This window comes from Zalophus californianus, chromosome 14 (genome assembly GCF_009762305.2).
Source record: "Zalophus californianus isolate mZalCal1 chromosome 14, mZalCal1.pri.v2, whole genome shotgun sequence".
Lineage (NCBI taxonomy): Eukaryota > Metazoa > Chordata > Mammalia > Carnivora > Otariidae > Zalophus > Zalophus californianus.
In genome coordinates, this window is record NC_045608.1 from 39831758 (window position 1) to 39855273 (window position 23516).

The following is a 23516-nucleotide window of genomic DNA, read 5'->3' on the forward strand; positions in this document are numbered from 1 at the left end:
AGTATAAAGGTACGGAATATTATCTCTAGCCCAAAGAACTCCTGTGTCATACTTCCTAATTAATACCCCCAGAGGTAATTACTATCATGCAATTTTCCACTATAAATTAGTGTTATCAGTTTTTTGAATTTTATATAGCTGTAATACCCTATGCTCAATTTTTGTTTTTGTTGTTACTCAGTATTATCTCCGTAGGATTGATGGTGTTATAGGCAACAGTATTTTAATACCCTTTGTTCCTGGAGAGCAGTCAGTCTTACAAACAGAGCATAATATATTAATCAGTTCTATTGATGAAAGTTTGTCTTGGTGGTTTCTGGCTTTCATGAGTCAAAAAGCTGTGAAGATTCTGGTTCACATCTTTTGATGCACACAAATGGTCATTCCCTAGGATGTACCTAGGAGTGCAATTGCTGATCAAAAACTCTGCATTTGTTCACCTTTAGCTACACAATCTTTTAAAGTAAGTGAACCAATTTACCCTGGACCAGTCACATGTGAATTTCATTTCCTCTATCTGCTAACACTAGGTTTTTACCCAAAAAAAGCCATTTTTTCTAGAAGCTATCTCATTTTACCTTTCATATTAGTCTATAATCCATCTGGCATTATTTTTATGTTTTGGGTAAAGTGTGAGGCAGTGGTCAAGACCCATTTCTTTTTCCACATGCATTTTCAATTTATCAAGCACCATTTACTGAAAAGATCCAATTCATTGTTTTCCCCATTCATTGAGATGGCATCTTTGTCATAAATTAAGTAGCTATATATGTGCGCATGTGTTTCTTGACTGTTCTGTTTTGTAAGTTACTGGCATCAAGTTTTTTTTTCTGACACTTATTTACTGCAAAGGTGTCCTTATTTTCATGTGATACTGCTAAATTTCTCTTTTCCTAATGTCTTAAGAGTTTCTAGAAACAGCATTTGTTTTTTTCCATTATATACCTGGTTTCAACTCAATTGATTTTTGTATTCATTTTTATTCATTCTTTTTATCTATTATCTTTGAATTTAGTTTGCTAGTCTTTTTCCCAGGTGCTTTTAAAATGTTTTTAAACTTTTATTTTGAAGTTGAATTTTAAAACATTTGCCAAAGTATTAAGAGTTCTTATAAGCCCATCACCCAGCTTCACGAAGTGTCAACATCTTACATAAATAACATAATAGTATACAAATATACAAACACAATATTATACAAAATTAATATTGATACAATTCATAAGCCTTTAAATTCACATTTGCCAATTGTGCTACAAATGTCCTTTTTCTAGTTGAGGATCAAATCCAAGATCATACATTCACTTTAGCTGTTGTACCTATCCTCCCTTGAGGTGGGGAACGTAGGCTTCATGTATCTTCATGACCTTGACATTTTTGAGGAGTGCTGTCCATTCAGTTTGGGGAATTTTTCTGAATTTGTGTTGTCTGACATTTCTTCATGATTAAGTTCAGGTTCCTCTTTTTTTTTTTTTTTTTTAAGATTTATTTAGAAAGAGACCATGTGAGTCAGGGGAGAGGCAGAGGGAGATGGAGATAAGCAGACTCCCTGCTGAGTGAGGAGCCCCATACAGGGCTTGATCTCAGCAACCTGAGATCAAGACCTGAGCCAACACCAAGAGTTGCTCACTTAACTGACTGAGCCACCCAGGCATCCCTCAGGTTCCTCATTTTGGCAGGAATACTTGAGAAATGATAAGGTTATGTCAGTGTCTCATATCAGGATGTACATAATATTGACATGTTTGATTCCTGGTGATACTAAGATTGATTACTTGATTGAGGTAGAATCTGTCAGTTTTCCCCACTAACTTATATATACGAATTATATATAATTAAATATATATAAATTTTTATAGTTAATAAGTATCTTGTAGGGAGACAGTTTTAGACTATGTAAGTGTCCTCTGTTATTTCCCCAGTAACGTTAGCCTCTATCAGTGATTCTTGCTTCTGCAATAATTATTATTCTGGTGTTTGTGAGATGATGATTTTTTATTTGCATCATTCCTTCTATATTAATTTGAAATCTACTCTAAAAATAAGCTGTCTTTTCCTTATTTATTCATGTAATTGCTTTTTTGTAGTATAGACTCAAGGATATTTATTTATTCCAGGAGATCAAATCCACTCTAGTTAGTTCACTTTATTCTGGGTTTGGCCATTGGGAGCTCCTTTAGGCTGGGTCCTTTATTCTTTTGACATGCCGTCAAATTTTGAGCATTTGCTTCCTTTCTGACATTACAAGATCTTCCTGGCTCTTCTTGCCCCATTCCCTTATTCTCCTCTCTGCCTCATTCCTGAAATCAACCATTTCTCCTAGGATTTTTCGTTCATTTTATTGAAGAAGGGTATTAGGAAACCAAGATCTGGGTGTTCAGTGTGCTCACTGAACTTGGTCATTGCTTCTAGGTCCTGTCTCACCTAACTGAGCTAGGACCATATGTACATATATACAAACAAGCATATACACACATCTATTGTTTTTATATCTATTTGTGTCTATACACACAAACCCAAATATGATTTCATTGATAGATCTGACTCCATTCCCACATCACAGGGTTCATTCTGGCAAACTCCCCTCCATTACTAGTGATTTTTAACAATGAGAAACCTCACTCTAATTATCATCAATAGAGTTCATTATTAATCTGTAAGTACACAAAGTATTTTAAATTGCAATTTCATACCACTGTGAAAAACAAATCTTTAACTACAATACAGCATGTGGGTAGCCTTACAGTAAGCAAGCAAAACACTTTTTCAAAAGTTACTTAGGTTAATTTTCTTTTCCTTTCAGTGTGGTTATATTATTACTTTATAGTGCAATATATATGAAAGGTATTTCTGAATATTTCATATTCTGTTCCCTTACAGAATTATTTTATTGAGGTACTACGGTTTACTCGTTAGCATTTTCCAGATGCCACATCATTCGTAAGTGAAAAGGTTCACCTCTTCCTTATCAATGCTTATAACTTTAATTGATTCATTTTGTCTAAGATCTTTTGCTAGTACTTTCAGTACAAGAGTGAATGAGATACTGTGCATTTTCCCCCTATTTCATGTCTGAATGGAAATGCTTCTAGGGGCACCTGGGTGGCTGAGTCGGTTAAGCGTTGACTCTTAGTTTTGTCTCAGGTCATGATTTCGGAGTTTTGGGGTTGAGGCCTGCATCAGGCTCTGTGATCAGTGGGGAGTTGCTTGAGGTTCTCTCCCCACTTCAACATTATACTGGTTTAATAACAAGTTTTCTTTTGATTCGAATTTATAGTGTGTTGGAACTATTTATCTCTAATGGGGTCAATTTTGGTAGTATGTGTTTCCCAGAAAACTTTCCTTTTTATCTAGATTTTAAAACTTAAAGAAAAGATGTTTGCATAGATAGTCCCTTATAAGTGTAGATATTTGTAGAGTAGTTCCTTCTGATTTTTTTGCCTTTTTTCAACAGTTAATTAATCCTTGTCATTCCTTAATTTGCATAGTTTTACCTTTATATATATATCATATATATATTACATATATATATATGATATATATATGAATAAAGGACTCCTTTCCAGATATATAAAGAAACTCCACAACTAAAATAACTTTAAAGTGGACAACCTATTAAAAAAAATGATAAACTTTCAATTGGAACTTCATAATAGGGTATATCCACATAGTCAATAAACAGATTTAAAAACTTCACTAGTCATTGGGAAAATGCAAATTGAAACCACAGTGTAATGTCATAAGTCCCCTAGAATAACTAAAATGAAAAAGAGTGGGCACCTGGGTGGCTCAGTTGATTAAGCATCTGCCTTCAGCTCAGGTCATGATCCCAGGGTCCTGGGATGGAGCCCCACGTCAGGCTCCCTGCTCAGTGGAGAACCTGCTTCTCCCTCTCCCTCTGCCCCTACTCCTGCTTGTGCTCTCTCTCAAATAAATAAAATCTTTAAAAAAATAAAGTAAAAACAGATAATATGAAAAAGACTGAAAATCCCAAGTATTGGTGATGAGATGAAGCAAATGGTAGTTTTATATACTGCTGGGATAATAAATGTCACACACACACAACAAACAGGCATGCAGGACTGGCTGAAAAACAATTGAATTGGTCTCATCTTCAGCTTATAATTTGATAGTTTTTTTTTTTTTTAAGAGGATTTGTAGGAGAAAATGCTTTGGCTTTTCATTCTCTCTAAAGCTAAAGGTTGACAGAGGTGATGAGAAGGCACCAGAGGCTTGGAATGTTGGATGAGTTCTTCGCATAATGATCAAAGTTTATTCCCTAAGTCAACAATGAAGAATGCCTGTGATGGTGGTAGATGACAAGAATGGGCAAAACATTATAGAGCTCAAAGGCATAAACTTCATAGGCTGGAGTCATTGAAAGGCACCAGTGTGGGAGATGTGGGGTATTTCTGACTCGGGAGAAGCTGCAATGAAAGAAGAGTCCTCATGGGAGAACACCACAAGGAGTTCCAAGTCCTGCATCCTAGCAGTTGTCAATTGAATGGTGGAGCTTAGGGAAGCAAGAAGGGACGAATGAGGGGCACAGGGGTTGGGGGCAGCTAGGATCGGTAGTCAGGCCGCTCCAGGTTGGTTGGGCTTTGAAAGGAGAGCTCTTCCAGATCCACAGGACTCAGAGTTACCAAGTCTCTCCCACAGGTGTGAAATAGCAACAGCAGATGAGTGTAGTGACAAATGGGCGAGGCCATGCAGGTGAGCATAAGGAACAGGAAGATACCAGTAGACAATTGTATCTCTAACTAGGGAAAGGGTTTGCAAAGATAATTGAAAGAAGAAAAAACAAATGTGATAACAAAAATGTGCAAACATTTTCATCATCACTGTCAAGTGATGATGCAAGTTAAAAGCAAGTTACAATCAAAGCCAACCATAAAGTTAATTTTCTTCACCTGCTAAATACGAAAAAATTTAAAATAAATTCAACAATGACAGCAATGAAATCAAACTGCTTGTCATTCTCTGTCATGACTGGCACAAATATCCTATTCTAAGAAGACAGTTGTCAATATACATCGAGATCTTAAACATGTTGATGTCGTGGTTCTCCTTCTGAGAATGAAACCAGTGCTTAGGAATGTTGATTTGGGGTGCAGATGCTGGAGTCAGGCTATCTGGATTCAGGTTGTAGGTCTGTTTCCTATCCATGTGGAATCAAGCAAGTTACTGAGGCTCCTTGTGCCTCAGTGTGCTCATCTGTAAGAGGAGATTAATGACAGTATCTCCAGGGCACTCCACTGGCTCAGTCAGTTAAACATCTGCCTTTGGCTCAGGTCATGATCCTAGGGTCCTGAGATCGAGTCCCAGTTTCTCCTTCTCTGCTTCTCCCTCTCCTCCCAGCTCTGTGCACGTACTCTCTCTTGCTCTCTCTCTCTCTCAAATAAAATCTTAACTATTTTATTACCTACCTTGGGTTAGGAGGGTGTTAGGAGGGTTATTATATGTAAAGCACTTAAAATAATATGCCTGCCAAGTGCTAAGCACCCCATGAGACCTTGTTATTATTTTAGATCCACAACGGCTCATCAAAAATTCTAAAGTTTTCAGAAATCAGACCTTGTTAGATTTTTAGAAAAGTAACATGAGATATTTAGGCTATATTATATAATGGCCCCCCCCCAGGGTGTTCTGGGGTAGGCCCCAGAGTTAAACCCATTCATAATTCCATTGTGAATTATAAGAATATTCATATTGAGCATTCTAAATAATAAGTGGCTTCATATCAGTTCAGGTGAGATCAGATTTTCCTACCAAATGAGAAACAAGAAAATCCTTAAGAGAATTTTTAGAATTTGGTGTTGTCATAAGGGATTATAGATCTACATTCCGTAATAAAAAAAGTGAAATTTATCTAAAATGTGTAATGCATTATTTCTTTTAAAAGATTTATTTATTTATTTTAGAGAGCATGTGCATGTATGTATGCAGAGTGGATGAGCAGAGGGAAAGAATCTCAAGCAGATTCCCCGCTGAGCATGGAACCAGATGCCCAGCTCAATCTCACAACTCTGAGATCATGACCTGAGCCAAAATCAAGAGTCGGATGTTTAACTGAGCCACCCAGGTGTCCCTGTAGTGCATTATTTAATAAAATGTTTATGAACTATTGAAACTTTGAACTGCTTGTTGTAATGTTAAGAAAATAAACAGAATATAGTATTGTTATATATCTAGGAAAAATCTCAGCATAGAAACATAGTCTGGAAAAGATACCATATTATTAGTAATGGCAATGATGATGTGCTGGGAATATGATTAAATATTTTATTTTCTGTTGGCAGATTTTTAATAAAGATACTATTATGAAAATCTGTCAAATGGACCTTAGTACATAGCTTTAATTGTTCTGTAAATTTGGCCATAGTAATTTGAACAAGTTGTCTTTTGTCCATTATCTTTCTGTGGTGGTAAACGTCACTATAAATCTTTCATGATAGAGTTAAATAGAAAAATTTCTTTGAGGGATGACTGGGTGGCTCGTTCGGTTAAGCGTCTGACTCTTGGTTTCAGCACAGGTCATGATCTTGGGGTTGTGGGATCGAGCTCCACGCTCAGCACAAGCCTACTTTGGGTTTTCTCCCTTTTCCTCTCCTTCCCCCTTCTGCCCTTCTCCCCACTGGCACACACAAGTGGGCATGGGCACACTCGCTCTCTCTAAAATAAATAAAATCTTTAAAAAAATAAAGTAAAATTTCTTTGAGTGTTCTAATGTGTTTTATGTGCTGAATTTCACTGGCTAATTTTAGTTGCACTCAATCTACTAAAACTCAGTATAAGTAAACTTAAGGCAAGTTTATAAAAAATAGTATTTTATATGAAACCAATAGTAAAAGTTAAATTTTATATGTTTGCTGTTTTGCTATGGATAGCATCAAAATACTCCAAATGAGCCCTCCAACATGGGGGTTCAGAAAGTAGCAAAGACTGTGAAAATCAGATAAACATGATTTAAGTCCCAATTATACTGCTTTCTTGTTGTCAAACTTGGGTAAATTACTAATTCCCCAGATCTTGGTTTCCTTATTTGCAAAACAGATTTAATAATATGGCATCTGAAGATAAAGTGAGATAATTTCTATAAAGTACCACCCAGTGCTTTATATTATGTGCTCAATAAATGGGTGTTCTGTTTTCCTTTCACAAGGAAAAGAAAAAAAAGGAAGAGATAATTACTCTTTGCTGAGCCACTGTTAAAAGCACTTGTATTAATTAGTCCTTTTCACAGTCCTCTGCAGGGGGTGTCCATAGCTTGCCCAAGAGGCAGGTGGGGCCTGAAGTATGACATGAAGTCTCAGCGTTGGACCCAGAGCCAGCATTCCTGATGACTAGATTAGCCAGCAAATGAACTGTTGGTTAAAAGATAGGATGAGGCTGTTATTCATGTGGTTTGACGTGTGTATAATATTGAAAAAGTAACTACAAAGCTCTGTTAACAGATTCGTGCTTGTTTTCTGTTTCTCCCTGTGTTTCAGCACCTTGTGAATGGTGCTCTGGAGCACTTTCCATGATTACTACTCATACCTCTTCCTGAGACCCTGTTGAAAGGACCAGCAAACATCCGATTTCCTCAGATATAATCTCAGATTAATGGAGTTGTGGAACAGATTAAACTCGTCTCACTAAGATCAGGTAAGAGTTTCAAAATACATTTACTCTTTGCAGATGATATCTGACATCATGACCTGCTCAGAAGTATTTCTGCCTTGTTATAAATTGGAAAGTTATAACTAAAGAAACACATGTTGGAGGGGAAAAAAATAGGCTACAACAAAAAGGCATTTGTATGTGGCTGAAAATGTTTATTATTAGCTAAGCATATGCTGATGTATTTAGAGATATTTTTGTTAACTTACGTAAAGTATAGGGACTTAACATTTAGTATAAGGGGAGTATCATGACAAGCATTCTTCTTGTAAAACATAACTGCAATACAGTTTTATGAAACCTGTAATTGCTACAATCTACATTATTTTTATTGCTGTAAAATAACTGTAAAATGGAGAAGGCTATCCCCTTGAAATGGGTTGTGATGAAAATGTACCTATTGAGATTATCTTTATGCAGATCCTTCCCTAACTGTGATCTTCCCTTACCTGTATTCCAAATGCATGTAAATTTGCTTCTGTGTATCTTTTCCACAACGTCAAAATTTTCTGCTCCAGTATATGAAATTACCAGTCACTTCGCTTGGGATTAATTAGCAAAACAGAACTGGGATTGAAAAAAGACAGTGAAGTTGAATCAGATGGCAGAATTGAAGCCGTTACTGCAGGCAATCCTAGGACGGGGGTGGGGTGGGGTGGAGAGGAATTAAATGAGCAAAGGTGATGTGCCATCTCTTAGAAATACACTCCAGTAGCTGCCATGCATGGACACAAGCTAAATGATGAAAACAGTGCTTTGGCCATGACATGAATTTATCTTGGGTGGATAGATGTTGAGAAATATAGGTCATCCAAAGGTTTTGCTTCTCAAGCATGCAAGTTATTCTGCATCTCACATACCTGAGATTCCAGGTGAGTCAGTACCTCTTAGACATAAATGGAAAGATGCTGCATATTTAGTTGGAGGACTAGATCTCTTGGAATGCATGTTCACCTTCAACCTGTGACAACTTTTCAGGTTGTCAAGTATCTTGTGAGCAGTGTAGGGAAGGGTTATCACCAAAGTTTCCTAGTGAACAAAACCTTGTAAATGGAAACTGGGAAGACTGAAGGCATGTAAACGCCCCTTGATCATGGCAAAGAACATGAGCTTTAGGAACAGATTAATATCCGTGGTTTGAACTCAGACTCTGCCACCTTTTGGCCATGACTTTGGCCAAAAAGCTAATTTACAAAGAGTGCTTAGTACTGGTCTTAAACATAAGTGTTCAAAAAATGACTATACTTAAGTGATTGTGCAAACATTTATTAGGGTTTTTGTAGATTCACCAGTCCTTGATTTTAATACTATTTTCTCTGAGGACTTAAATTTCTCATCTGTAATTTCTCCTACCTTAAATTTTCCTTAGTCTTATCTAGTCAACTATAGGAAGATATTACTAAATTTTTCAAGAGTAGAATTTTTAAAAAAAATCTGGCATGTATTATATTTCTGAAGGTTCTTGATATTTTAAACTTCATGATTTCAAACCTGCCACTTTGTAGCATCATGATATTGGGTCAGTTACCTTCCAAATCTTTTCATCTTTGAAATGAAAACAATAGAATATCTATCTACAATAATTTTTTGTGAGTATTAAATAAGACCTAGTGTATAATAAAGAAATACCCAATGCATGTGAGCTATTACTAATACTACTGTTCGTATTGTAATTATTCTTCTTAAATACATTCTTATCTACCTCTGGTGTGATTGCTGCTGTTGTCTTTAACTGGTGGACCTTGAAGCAGGATGTTCTACAGAATTGCTAATAAAATATTAATATATGCAAATTCTCAGGTCATGGTTTAAATCTTGAACATGATTCATTATGTTCATCATTTTATACCCATAAAATATATAAATTTAGTTTAAATGCAAATCTTATTTCATGATGTTACTAAATTACCTCCAAGGACAACCACTTTTAAAATTCCCAAACTTGATTCTTTCCAGAGGAAACTACATAACTTCTATTTTAAATTGCTTCACACTTTGATGATTCTTAATAGCAGAGTTCAGCTGTTTCAACCATAACTTTTCGCTCTTTAAACTGCTGACCCAACCTATTGAATCTGTGAAATTATAAAATACTAGGTAATCAGGATACCATGACTTTCTACTCCTACTCCACCTAAACTTCTAACTTTATATGCAGTCTTATCTCTAGGAGTGCTTAGAACTTGATTCCATAATCCGGTCTTTTCCGTAATCCAATCTTAATGCTCAATTCTGACTCAGATATTATTCACCATAGTACAGTACTGGGTTTCAAATAACCAGTGAGATTTAGGAAGCAGAAAAGTTTGGCTTTCTCTCATGTGGAGACCTGATACTGACCATGGAAAACTATGTAGTAGAATTGATGATGATGTTCTTTATGAACTGTTGAAGACAAGAAAATGAAAACTTTTTTAGATTTTCTGTCCATTTGATTTTCTTCATTTTTTGTTTTTAAGATGTTTTAAAATAAGTTAATTATATGAGCAAGCAAGAATAAAAAATCCATCTTTTAATATGCATATAAAGATTTACGGCATATTATACTGGGTTAACCAATACAGTAAATTATTAATATATCTTATCTACCTTTTTATATGATCTGGGCTTAAGCCAGTTTTTTTTATAAGAACAGTATAATTAAATTATTTTACTGAAGCATTTACAACTATATATACCATTAGGTCTTTCACAGAGGGCAACAAGGCAATGTTAGACCTTAGAGCAAATTTTGTAATTTTTTTTTACTAGCCACTTATAGTATCTAGCAGAATAAAAAGTATTTCTGTGATTTTATGGAAGTTAGAAACTATGATTTTACAAAAGTTAGAAACTGTGAGTGAAGAGAAAGCAAATGTTTAAAACCATTTAGCCTTAGTGGTGTAAAATATTTCTTCAATATTTAAAACATAAGATCTTTGAGAGTGTTTATCCAAATATTTAATGTATTTTTCTACTTGAAATCCTTGAACATAATCTTGTATAGTGCAAAGATATAAATAACAAACTCAGAAATCCCATTGCCTATCATTAGAATCCAAGCATTATCAAGTTCAGGGGCTCTGTTTTAAGTGACCTCAGTGTTACTAGAAATAAATACTCAGTGTTACTGGAAACACTCCACTGCCAAAGCTGGTGCTCAGAGGAGACTTTGGCTTTTGGAATATTGTGCATTACCAGATACTTAATCTTGTGCCTTTTTAAGATCTATGGACTGGGGAAGGGAAGTAATATTTATTGTTCACGGCATGCTAAGAACTTTACTCAAAATCTGGAGATGACCTTGTGAGATGAGTCCAGATATTCCTGTTTTATTTATGGATAAAATGAAGATCAAGGAATTGAGTAACCTGCTCAAAGTCATACCCCCAAGAAATGCACAGAGGCGTGGTTGGAGTGGTCATAGAGACTAACCTATATCCATTTAAATTCAAAACTACCTTCCATTTTATCATGTTTTCCACTTTATTATTCTATCAAAGACTCTTTGAGGAAAAGTTACCTTCAAAGTTAGGAGCAAAAATCTGTTTTTTGTCTGACAGAAATAAGCAATGTCAAGAACATTAATACCACTTTTTAAAAGTTTCTAGATCGTCTGTCCTATTTCTCATATAGTTTCTGAGGATTGTTTTGATTCTTGGGCAGGAGTAGAACCCAGGGGTAGATTAGTAGAATGGTGAAGGCATAAGGGGAAACTTCAGGTATCTGATTACATACATCTAAGGTATTCCAGGTCAGTTCCAGAGAAGAAAAATTCTATTCTCCAGTGCTCTGAAGGACACTAAACATTTGGTTGTTTATTGGTGGTTAATAGAAATTTAAAGCCAACTTTAATTGCTATGACCTTTCATTAAGTCAATACCTAATCATATTTGGTATTGTTTACTGCAGTGTTCAATGATAATACAATTGTCTTGTTTAAGTTGTTTGGGAAATCTGCAGAGGCAAAAAGCTCTTAGTACCTAATTATAATTTTTGTTTTTCAAAGTATATAATACATTATGTATACTTAGTGTACATTCTTATTTAATCTTATTTCTACTTTATAAGAATACTGATAATTCTCCTCATTCACATTTTTCTTATGTTATTTGCATGTTCTCATCATGAAAATATATGGATAATAGCAGTAATTCATAATTCTTGGTATGAATAGACAGGAAAGAGCATAGAATTTCATACAGGTCTGGAATTAACTAGATTATATTTATGACACATTTAGATGCACCTGAGCTCTTAAATAGTATTGAAACTCCACTTGTCTTCAATATTTTAGAGATTTTTCTAGAAGAGTCATTTCATACATAATCTTACTTAGGTTCACTTCTATAATATGATTTCAAGAAGATTGTGGTCTAGTGAATTTTCCTTTTCCTTTTTTTTTTTTTAATAGTCAGTTTTGTCTAGGAACAGCAAAATGTTAAGTTTGTTTCTTGGCAAATTTAGTAAGATCTGCATGGGTATATTGAAAATCTGACAGTATAATTAGTTATTGGTTGTCAGGCAGAAAATAAAGTGGGTACACAAATACCTTCTACCTCTTTATATTTGCACTAAAGCTAAGTCTGTGTGAAAGAAAGAGCAGTGGACATAAAGTCAGAAGACTAGGTGACTTCACTTACTGTGAATTTTGGCCACTTTCTTGCCATCTTGAGATTGAGTTTTTTGTTTGTTTGTTTTAAGGAAAAATAAACTTCCCTGAGTTGTGGGAATTGAATGAGATAATGTTTGGAAGTGTCCTAGAATTTTAAGGCTCTATAAAAATGGTACACGTGAATGTTGCTATTGTCACTAGTGTAACATGGAAACTTTTAATGTAAGAAATTTAAATGTAAAAGTCTTTCAAATCTTCTAATTAAAAAAATTCCAAAGTTAAGCATTTTTAGTGGGCTTGTCATCACAAAGTATTTACTATGTCAAAGCATGTCTCCCTTCACTTAACATAAAATAATTTGTGTTTTTCATTGACAGGACATGTGCCTTCAGAGTAAATAATATTGACATTCAATATTTTATTTTTGTTAAATAATAAACCCCTGTTGGATTATTGAGTCATGAAGATTTGGAGATCCCTAGCACTGGTGTCAGAGAAATTTTATGCAAGGAATAATTAAGACTCTATAATTTTAGCAGTTCTGATGAAGTCAGTTAGAATTATGTATATTCCATAATATAAATTGGAAACGAGTGAATTCATTAGTAAGTGTGATTAGGAAAGATAACTTGTAAGAAGCATCCCTTTCCCCCTGTAGGCTGTATTTCTTGACTATAATTGTGGACTTGTCTATTTCTCCTTTCAGTTCTAACAAATTTTGCTTCTTGTGATATGAGGTTCTGTTAATACGTACAGACCCACTAAGGATTGATGAATTGACCTCTTTATTATTATGAAATGTCTCTTTTTTCCCTGGTTATATTCCTTGTTCTAAAATCTTATTTGACCTTAATAAAGCTATTCTGGCTTTCTTTTTATTAGTGCCTGCATAGGATATCGAATTTCCATCTTTTTACTTTTAATGTTTCACTTAAAAATTTCCACATGATTGTGTTTTCTCCATTCCTCCTCTAGTGCATCCCCATCCCATTTATAGACTGTGTGTCTGTGAATGGAACACCAGACGCTCAGTTGCTCAGACAGAAACCAGGGAAATAGCTCAATTCCTCTTTTATCTGTCAAACATATCCTAATAATTCTCAAGAAAATAACACACGTTCATCCACTTTTCTCCATATCTACAGCATGCACCTAAAAAGGTCAAAGTCTTCACTACTTCAGAGTTCTTGACTTCTCCCTAGCTCTCACCCCTGCCTACCTTTACTCCATTGTCTACGCCGCTGCAAGGGTGATCTCTGCATGCATTATATCCTACCAAACCCTGTATAAACCCTGAAGTCTCTCCCATTGCACTTAGAATGAACTCCAAACTCTTACCAGGACCTAGAAGGTCCTGTGTAATTGATGTCTTAACTCCCTCTTGAAACCCATCTCACCCTGTGGACCACACAGCTTTGGTTCCACCTGGTTTTTCTGTTTCTTGATCCTATCAAGTTTTTTTTCTGTTTGGGACCTCAGCTGTTGCTTATCCCTGTGATGAATTCACCTCAGCAGTTTGCATTGCTAGCATTTAAACTGAGACCTCATGCATGCAAAAGAGACTTCCCTGACGGAAGTCCCATAAAGTGAGCACAGCTCTATGAAACCCATAGTAAAACTGAAATAGACTGAAGTTGTAAATAGGCTTCCTTGCAGGGTTCTTTGACCATGATCTGAAGGGGGAGTAAGAGTGAAATGGCACTTTGTAAATTCAGTAGAGATGAAAAACACATTAATTGAAATTGTAGCTCATATACAGAACTATTAACAAGACACATTATGACCATTTTGATTAGACTCATCATGATTAGTAATTAGTTACAACAATCCTCAATTTGGCACAATGTGATCCTGTATCTAAAAGCAAAATTACGGGTTTATTATTTTAAATGGAGAACAATGATATTTCGTGCACCATGAGATAGAAAAGGTAAGAAAAGAGTAATGACAAGTTTTTAAAATACACATCTGATTCCTTTTTGTAAACATAATAAAATAAAAACTGACTTACATGACTGTAGAGATTATTTTCATGAAAACAAATGCTTACATTTCTAAAACCACATTTCTTATCCCTCATTTAAATACCTCAACCCAATTCTTCTTTTGACCTGGTCTTAAACCTAGAGGCAGAATGGACCAATATAAGGGACAGGAATATCAGTCTTTTGGATCTGTTTGAAATTAATATTCTCATCTACAGAGTTCTTTCTGCTTACCTATATTTACCCAAATTTTATTCATTTTTATTTTTTAAGGTTGAGCTTAAAACTAAACTTCCTCAGCTTCTGCCAACTTTAAAAGTTTCTCTGCCAGCAAATTCTGGTAATCTAAGCTTAATGATATTTAGCCATGTTACCCTGCTTTCCTATGAAACTGTTTTAAAAGCCACATTACTTTCCCATCATGTATCAGTTAACCCTTGATGTTTAATAAACCACCCCAAATCAAATGGCTGAATACAACAACCATTTATGTAACTCCAAATTCTGCTGGTCTGAGCGAGGTTCAGCTGATCTCCTAGGTTAGCTCTTGGATTTGAGATCAGTTTGAGAGTCAGCTGGGAGGTGCTAGCCCTGGACTGCCTAACTAACAGATCTGGCAGTTGGCTGGTAATTTGGACCATGTGCTTCTCATCTCCAGCAAGATGACCTCTGCCTTTTCTCGTGGTTATCAGGTATTAAAGGCATCCAGAGGGAAAGCTCCACTGTGTAAGCCTTCTTCAAGACTTTGTTCACATCACCTATGCTAATGTTGCATTGGCCAAAGCAACTGACTTTTTAGGCTGGGATGATCTGTAATGGCACTATTAACACAGGGAGGGAAAGAATTTGTGGTCATTTTTGTAGTTGACCACATCCTCCAATTAAACAAACAAAAAAACCATGTTCTTTGAATCCCTCAATCAATGCCACCCATTTATGAAAAACACAGTAATTTCTAACTGAATACCTAAGTTGTCACAGATGAAGCTATTAAATTCACTTAAGTATCAATTGACATTTTTAGTGTTAGCACATTAATGCCATTTTCATACAAGTTGAACAGAAGAAATGGGATAACACAAGTCTTGATTGAGCAGCTTGAAACCTGTGGAATCTCCTTTGATTTGTAGGCCTGATTTGTTGCTGCAAAAGCATCTCTCGGTTATGGTATGTGGCCAAGGAATCCTGCTGTGATGATGTCAGGAAGCTTCTTGACTTCCTGTGCAAAAGTGTGTGCAAAAAGGCCCTAGTCTGAGTTTAGAGATGGGTCTTTACAGCCTCGGGTCATACAGATCAACTTCAAATTGCAATCTACAAGGGGTCAACTCTATAGGATTACAAAATGCAAGAGAGTGCAGAAGTTTCCATTTCCTTAGGGCAGGGTGGGAAGAGGTTTGAAACAACAGAAATTACAACTATTAATATACCATTTCTCCCTTTCACAACTGCCTCTGAGTCAGGATCTTAGGAATGCTTTTGCTTTTTAAAAACACGTTCCTTGGAGTTTTCACTTTGTCTAAATTATGGGAAATTTGCAGTAGTCCTAGTGATACTCCAAGTCTTTGGGAAAAATCAAAGGACCAGTAAATAACTCCAGGAGGAACTTTAAAAGCTCCGTAGTGTTTGACTTTGAACAATAATTAAAAATTGAACACAAATTATATATTTAATGTAATAGGTGGATTGAGGTTCTGAAACTATTAAAAACAAATTGGTTCAAGAATCTCACTCCTAAACTGTTTGAGGGTTGCCAAAAGAGGAGCATAAGGTTGGGTGAAATGAATGAAGGGGGCCAAAAGGTGCAAACTTCCAATTAAAATAAGTTATGGGCATGTAATGGAGATATTAACCATGTCTGAAAGTTGCTAAGAGAATAGACCTTAAAAGTTCTCATCACAAGAAATTAATTTGCCCTGAAGTATTTAACAAAGTCCATAACAAACACAAGGGAACCTCTTCAGCCTGAAAAATGATATTGCCAGAAAACTTGGGGTTAATGTCAGATTTAACAGTGAAAAATACTTTCTTCCTAACATCAGAAACAAGGCATAGATGTCAAATCTCATCTTTACTCAATATTTTACTTGAGGACCTTGGCAGTGCAATAAAGCAGGAAAAAAAAAAGGCATGAGTTTGAAAAGGAAGTGAAACTTTTAATCAGATGATTCAATGTTCTTTGTAGAAACCTCTAGGAATGTACACAAAAAAAACTTCAGAAGTTCAGCAAGTTTTTAGGAAACACAAAAAATTAATTGTATTTCTCTATACTAACAATTGGAAATTGAAAATTGAAAAACTATAATTTATAATAGCATAAAAAACATTAAATACTTGGGAATAAATTGAGCACAATATATTCGATATCTGTAGGCTGAAAACTATGAACCAAAACCAGGAATTTTTAAAAGAAGTAAATGGAGAGGTAGTCTCTGTTCATAGATTAGAAAACCACTATTACTATTTTATTATCTCCAAAGTGATCTGTAGTTTCAATGTAATCACAAAGGAAATCCCATAAAAACATCTTAGTAGATTGACCAGATGATTCTAAGACCAATGAGAGATCAAGGGAAAAAAATAATTAAAACAATTTTTAAAGAAAAGAAAGTTGAAAAGCTTACAGCATTTGATTTCAACTCTTACCATATACTACATTTGAAAATTATAATACATTAATAAAGACAGTGTGGTGGGTCAAGTATATATAGGTCAATGAGAAAAATAAGTCCATGAATATGGTGCATTGACTTTTGATAAAGGGGCCAAAGTAATTTGATACAGAAATGCTACTTTTTTCAATAAATGATGCTGGAAGAATTACATATCCTTATGGAGGAAAATAAACCCCAATCATTATATCACCTATAAAGAAAACTAACTCAATCTTGATTATAGACCTATAAATAATGAATTATAACATGTAAAAGAAAACAAAGATTATTTTTGTGACTTGAAGTGAGGCAAAAAGAATTTGTCATAAAAGGAAAATGATAAATTGGACTTTTTAAATTAAGATATATTACTCTTCATAATATACTACTTAGAAAATTAAAGGACAAGCCTCAGACTGGGAAAACATTTGTAAAACATGATAAAAATTGTGCTTAGTAGAGACAAGGACTCTACAGTTTAACCTAATTATTTGACTAGACATTTCACCATAGAATATATAAGGAATGGCAAATGAGCTCATAAGTAGGTGCTTAACATCATTAGATATTTGTAAATGAAAATCACAAATGAAATCACACCCAGTGGGATGAGTAAAATGAAAGCCTGACAATAACACCTGCTAGCAAGGTATAGAGCAACTGGAAATCTCATACATTGCAAGTAGAAATGCACAGTGCTACAGCTGCTTTGTGAAACAGTTTATCAAGAAAAGAAGCACTTTCCTGTGGCTCATGACCTCAGCATTAGGTATGTCTCCAAAAGAAATGAAAATACAAGTTTACACAAAGACTTGGTTTCAAATGTTCTTGGAAACTTTATAATAAAAACTGGAAATACCCCCAAGTGCCCATCAACTGGTGGAGAAGTAAACAAACTGTAGAACAGGGATAGAATGGAATGCTATCAGCTTTTTATAAAGGAAGAGATTATTAATTCATACAACTTGGATACATCTGAACATCATTTTCAAAGTGAAAGAAGCCAAACACAAAACACTGCATACAGTATGATTCTACTGATAGAAAATTCGAAGAAAAGCAAGCTAACAGTGACAGAAAGCAGAACAATGGTTTTAGCAACTGGGAATGGAGTGGTAGTATGAACTACCATGGGCACAAGGGAACTTTCTGGGGTGTAAAGAATATTCTATATCCTGACTTAAGTGGTGTTAATACAAGGACTTATAATTTACAAATACTAAGTTGTGCATGGTTTTATTGTATGTGGCTTATGTTTTAATGAAGCACAGATAGAAATATTTGATTTTCTAAAGAGAACATAGGGGTGATTCATATTTACAATCTTGAGTAATTTCTATTACAAGATTTCTAGATTGAATAAAAAATTCCAGAATTTAAAAGTTTTTGATTATCTAAAACTTTGAAGAGTGAAAAACACTGGACAAATAGAATTGCCAAAAAACATTGGGTTTCGTGCATAAAGTATTACTGAAAAAGTGTTTCAGAGTATATTTAATTCCCTGCTACCTCCTCATTTTATTATATAATACCTAGAATCAAGAGATGTCCTAACTGGTAAAATATAGAACAGTTTTTGAATTCTCACTATTTCCAACTATTGAACTGACTTATTTTAATATTTTCCCAAATGAGCTATTGTTCTGCTCTGGTTTTTCTTGGAGTGCTCAAAAGCTGGGTTCCATGTTCAAATGGATGCTGTCAAATTTGGAAATCATTAGTGTCCTTTCTTAGAGTCTGATTTTAAAGTGAGTGTGATCTGTGGGGTGGAAGCTTCTTTAACTTAGAAGTTGCTAGTGATAAACTCTCAGTACCATACAAAGCAGCCCTGCTGTTATTAACCATAATTAAAAGGTCCCTGGCAAATTACCCCCATCCCCAGACTTGGAGCTACCGAGTGTTTTGAATAGTTGCTTCTTATCCTATCAGTATGTAACATTTCTTATGGCTAACACAGATTGACCCTGTGTAAGTTATTTCTACCAACTTATTTTATGTTAATATTTGTTTTCTATAAGTTTATAGCAAGTACAAATGCCGACAATATGAAGAATTGATTCTGCCTATTGAAAATGATTTCTGTATTCAACTGCATAGTCCTCAAACTGAGAGGAGAAAAAGGCATTGATGACATTGCTTTTTTAAATTATCCTATGGTTTCACTTATTTGTGGAACATACGGAATAGCATGGAAGACATTAGGAGAAGGAAGGGAAAAATGAAGGGGGGAAATCAGAGGGGGGGAGATGAACCATGAGAGACTATGGACTCCGAGAAACAGACTGAGGGTTTTAGAGGGGAGGGGGGAGGGGGGATGGGTTAGCCTGGTGATGGGTATTAAGGAGGGCACGTACCTCATGGAGCACTGGGTGTTATTCAAAAAAACTGACATAACCACAATAGCCGAACTGTGGAAAGAGCCAAGATGTCCATTGACAGATGAATGGATAAAGAAGATGTGGTATATGTACACAATGGAATATTATGCAGCCATCAAAAGGAATGAGATCTTGTCATTTGCAACGACGTGGATGGAACTGGAGGGTGTTATGCCGAGTGAAATAAGTCAATCAGAGAAAGACATGTATCATATGACCTCACTGATATGAGGAATTCTTAATCTCAGGAAACAAACTGAGGGTTGCTGGAGTGGTGGGGGGTGGGAGGGATGGGGTGGCTGGGTGATAGACATTGGGGAGGGTATGTGCTATGGTGAGCGCTGTGAATTGTGCAAGACTGATGAATCACAGATCTGTACCTCTGAAACAAATAATGCAATATATGTTAAGGAAAAAAAAAGAAGATAGCAGGAGGGGAAGAATGAAGGGGAGCAAGTCGGAGGGGGAGATGAACCATGAGAGACGATGGACTCTGAAAAACAAACTGAGGGTTCTAGAGGGGAGGGGGTTGAGGGGATGGGTTAGCCTCGTGATGGGTATTAAAGAGGGCACATTCTGCGTGGAGCACTGGGTGTTATGCACAAACAACGAATCATGGAACACTACATCAAAATCTAATGATGTAATGTATGGTGATTAACATAACAATAAAAAATTATTTAAAAAAACTGACATCAAAAACTAATGATGTATGGTGACATAACATAATAAAATAAAATAAAACTTAAAATATATATATATATTTTATGAATGATGACAAAGTTAGTAACCATGTTTTTTAATTGTATCTAGTGCTGCTTGTTCAAAAATAGCTATTTTTCCATCCTGAAGTTCTGGAGTTAAAAGTGTTCTAAGGTTATTTTAATGTTAGCACTCAAAAAGACTTCATTAAATGTCATAATACGTAATAGATGAAAGGAGAGGAATGGTCTTGGTAATTTTCACTTCTTTTAAACAACATCTGAGAATCATCAGTTATTTCTGCCATCGGTCTTCTATTTCAATCTTAAGGCATTTAGTTTCCTTTTGCAGGAGTATTTGTGTGTGTGTGTGTGTGTGTGCACGCGCATGTGTATAAAATTAGGGTTTCCACACAGATTTTTTTCTTAAAGCTTGGAAAGGGCAACTTTAATTCATCATAAATAAGGGCAACAATGAATTAAAATCATAGCTGTTGATGGTGTTTACAGAAGAGAAAATGGAGGGGACTTAGACCCATTGATTATGAAGCCCTGCATTTGACAGATCTCCTGCTGACGTTATGTATTTGCCTCCTACTCTGTTTTGTTACTGCTTTGGCTAAGAAGAGAGTCAGAATGTACTGTAGGGGTGTGTTCCAGAGAACAAAAGAATTGTAAGATTCTCTAGACCGTGACAGAATATATCATTTATTGAGCTATAATAAAAGAATACATGTATTTAATTCAAAAAGACCTTTAAAAAGTAGGTCCGGTTTAGCTCTTCAGCTTGAATGCATCTAGAAAGAAAAACAGAGCTCATCAAATAGGCATCTTCTTCCATATTTGGAGTTGTTGTGGTCTTCCCCTAGCCCACCAGCTAAAATGACGCAAGCAGCTCTAAAATCGTGGGAGGGACAAACACTGGAAATATGAGCAATAATATACTACCTCACTCTTCTCATAACTGCCTCTTTTCAAAGCATGCTGTGTTTAGGGGGGAAATGCCACTAGGGCTTTCTACTGTGCTCCATTATTTTTTTGAAAGTGTTTCTTCTGTAACTGAATTAATATTTGATAATGACATTCTTACCAGGAAATGTTAATGGCAAAGACAAGGTTAAAAGTAGAGGGAAAAGAGACCAGGGATGGGTCAAGTTCCATCTGGGATTCACAGGCTGAGACCTGATCAGGGGTGGATGGATTGGTCTCAAAGTTGGTGGGGAAGGAGGTAAAGACACAAATGGACAAGTGGGAAGTGCTGAAAGTTTCTCCAACTGCTGCCAAGTTCTGTTTCTAAAGTGCAAATGTGATTTTCCTACTTGGAAACTTTCAGTGGCTACTGTCTACAGTATGTAAATCAGATGGGGATTTAAGGGCACAAATGACCTCTCTTATCAACTTGTCCTCCTTCTCATTTTAATCCTGTCCCTTGAAATGCTGTACCCCAAGTATACCCAAGTAGATTTGAGCCTTTTCCAAAATATCTTTCCTTACCATGTGTTCCTGGTTATTTCTCTCAAAATCTTCGGACTTAGTTGAAGTATTTCTACCTTTCTATAATATACTCTATGATAACTACTGATAAGAGGTAAAATTAATTTCTGCTCCTGGGACCTTTTGTGATTTATTAATGCATCCATAGTACGGCTTGCTTCATGTGCTGGTTTTATTCGTTTTGGTTTCCAAACAGAGCAATGCACTACTTTGTCTTTTTAGTCTTCACATTCTTAATATTTGTCATGTAGCAAAATTAGATACCCACCAAATGGTTAAATTTATTACCCAGAAGAAGAAAATTTAAGATGATACAGTACCATGTTGAGAAAAAAATGCAGAAAAACTTAAGGGCTATGTAATACCAAACACTATAACGGTTCTTTGTTGTTCCACAGATGATGCATTTAGAACTTTAGCTTTTATAACAGAGGTAACTATTAGAAAAACAAGCAGATGTTAGGAATTTGTTAAAACACAAACAAAAAAACTCTTGGATATATCTTGATGAAAAATTCTATATTTAGAAGCTCTATAAAGTACTTTGGATATTAATAATAAAGTACTTTGGATATTAATAATAAATATAAGACACTTTAAGACCTAAATATAAAAGATTATAGTATAATGTCCTTTTTTAGGCAGGTAAATAAACTGAGTTTTTTTTTAAAGATTTTATTTATTTATTTGAGAGAGAGAGAATGAGAGATAGCACAAGAGGGAAGAGGGTCAGAGGGAGAAGCAGACTCCCTGCAGAGCAGGGAGCCCGATGTCGGACTCAATCCCGGGACTCCAGGATCATGACCTGAGCTGAAGGCAGTCGCTTAACCAACTGAGCCACCCAGGCGCCCTAAACTGAGTTTTTTATTATTATTGAAATATGGTGACTTAAGATGGCCATTCTCAAGGAACTTGCAAATTCAAAATGACATTTTTGAAAAACAAAGAAAAGAGACCTTGCTCTTCTCAGTTTTCTTTGCCTCAACATGGAACTCTAGTGTCTTCTTCAAGAAAGCCTTGGTAAGGGGGAGGAGCAAGATGGCGGAGGAGTAGGAGACCTAAATTTCGTCTGGTTCCTGGAACTCAGCTAGATAGGGATCAAACCATTCTGAACACCTATGAACTCAACAGGAGATCGAGGAAAAGAATAGCAACAACTCTCTGAACAGAAAAGCGACCACTTTCTGGAAGGTAGGACATGCAGAGAAGTGAATCTGAGGTGATATTTGGGAAGATAGATGGCGGGGGAGGGAGCCTCCATCACTGGCTACGGGCAAATGATACAGCAGCGGAGCACAAAATCGGAACTTTTAGAAGTCAGCTTTGCTGAGGGACATCGCACCAGTGGCTAAGTGGGGAGTGGAACCCTCTCTGGGACAGTGTGGTCTCACGACTCTTGGGGTCGCACAAAGACCGGGGGTGCCTGAGTGCGGCAGAGCTCCCAGGTATCAGAGCGGGGAAGCCAGCTGCAGAGACAGAGCCGAGGAGTGGGCTCTCAGCTCGGGTTTGCCATAAACCATGATCTGCAGCAGAGTTGGGCCACTGTTCTTCCAGCAGGGACCCAAAAAGTGGCAGATCCAGGGAGACTCCCCTTCCTCCCCCGGGAGGAACAGCGCAGGAGCGCACCGCAGGGATCTGCTGGGTTTGGAGACTCCACACGGGGTCGTGTGCCAGAGATAGAAACACTCGATCACAGGCCAGGTGAGCACGGAGTGCGGCCGGAGACCGGGGAGACGGGAGTGATTGACTGCTTTTCTCTGGCGGGAGCAGTGAGGAGTGAGGCCCCAAGTTCTCGGCTCCTCTGGGATGGAGATTGGGAGGCCGCCATTTTCACTCTCATCCTCCAAAGCTGTACGGAAATCTTTCAGGGAACAAAAGCTCCCGAGAGCAAAACCCGAGCAGATTGCTTAGCCCGGACCGGCAAGGGTACGGCAATTCCGCCTCCGGCAAAGACATTTGGGAAGCACAGGAACAGGCCCCTCCCCCAGAAGATCAGCAAAAACAGCCACCCAAGACCAAGTTTACCGATCAATGAGAATTGCAGAAGGCCAGTG

At 36.3% G+C, this 23516-nt stretch overlaps 1 protein-coding gene across 5 annotated transcripts in view; it reads left to right on the forward strand.

Moving 5' to 3' along the window:
• The window catches only part of DLGAP1 (DLG associated protein 1), a 932188-nt gene that overhangs the window by 147738 nt on the left and 760934 nt on the right, over positions 1-23516 (forward strand). For all 5 annotated transcript variants that reach the window (XM_027575621.2, XM_027575619.2, XM_027575622.2 and 2 more), the window contains exon 2: positions 7488-7644. The gene's annotated coding sequence lies outside the window, so the exon portion shown is untranslated. The remainder of the gene's footprint in view (positions 1-7487; positions 7645-23516) is intronic.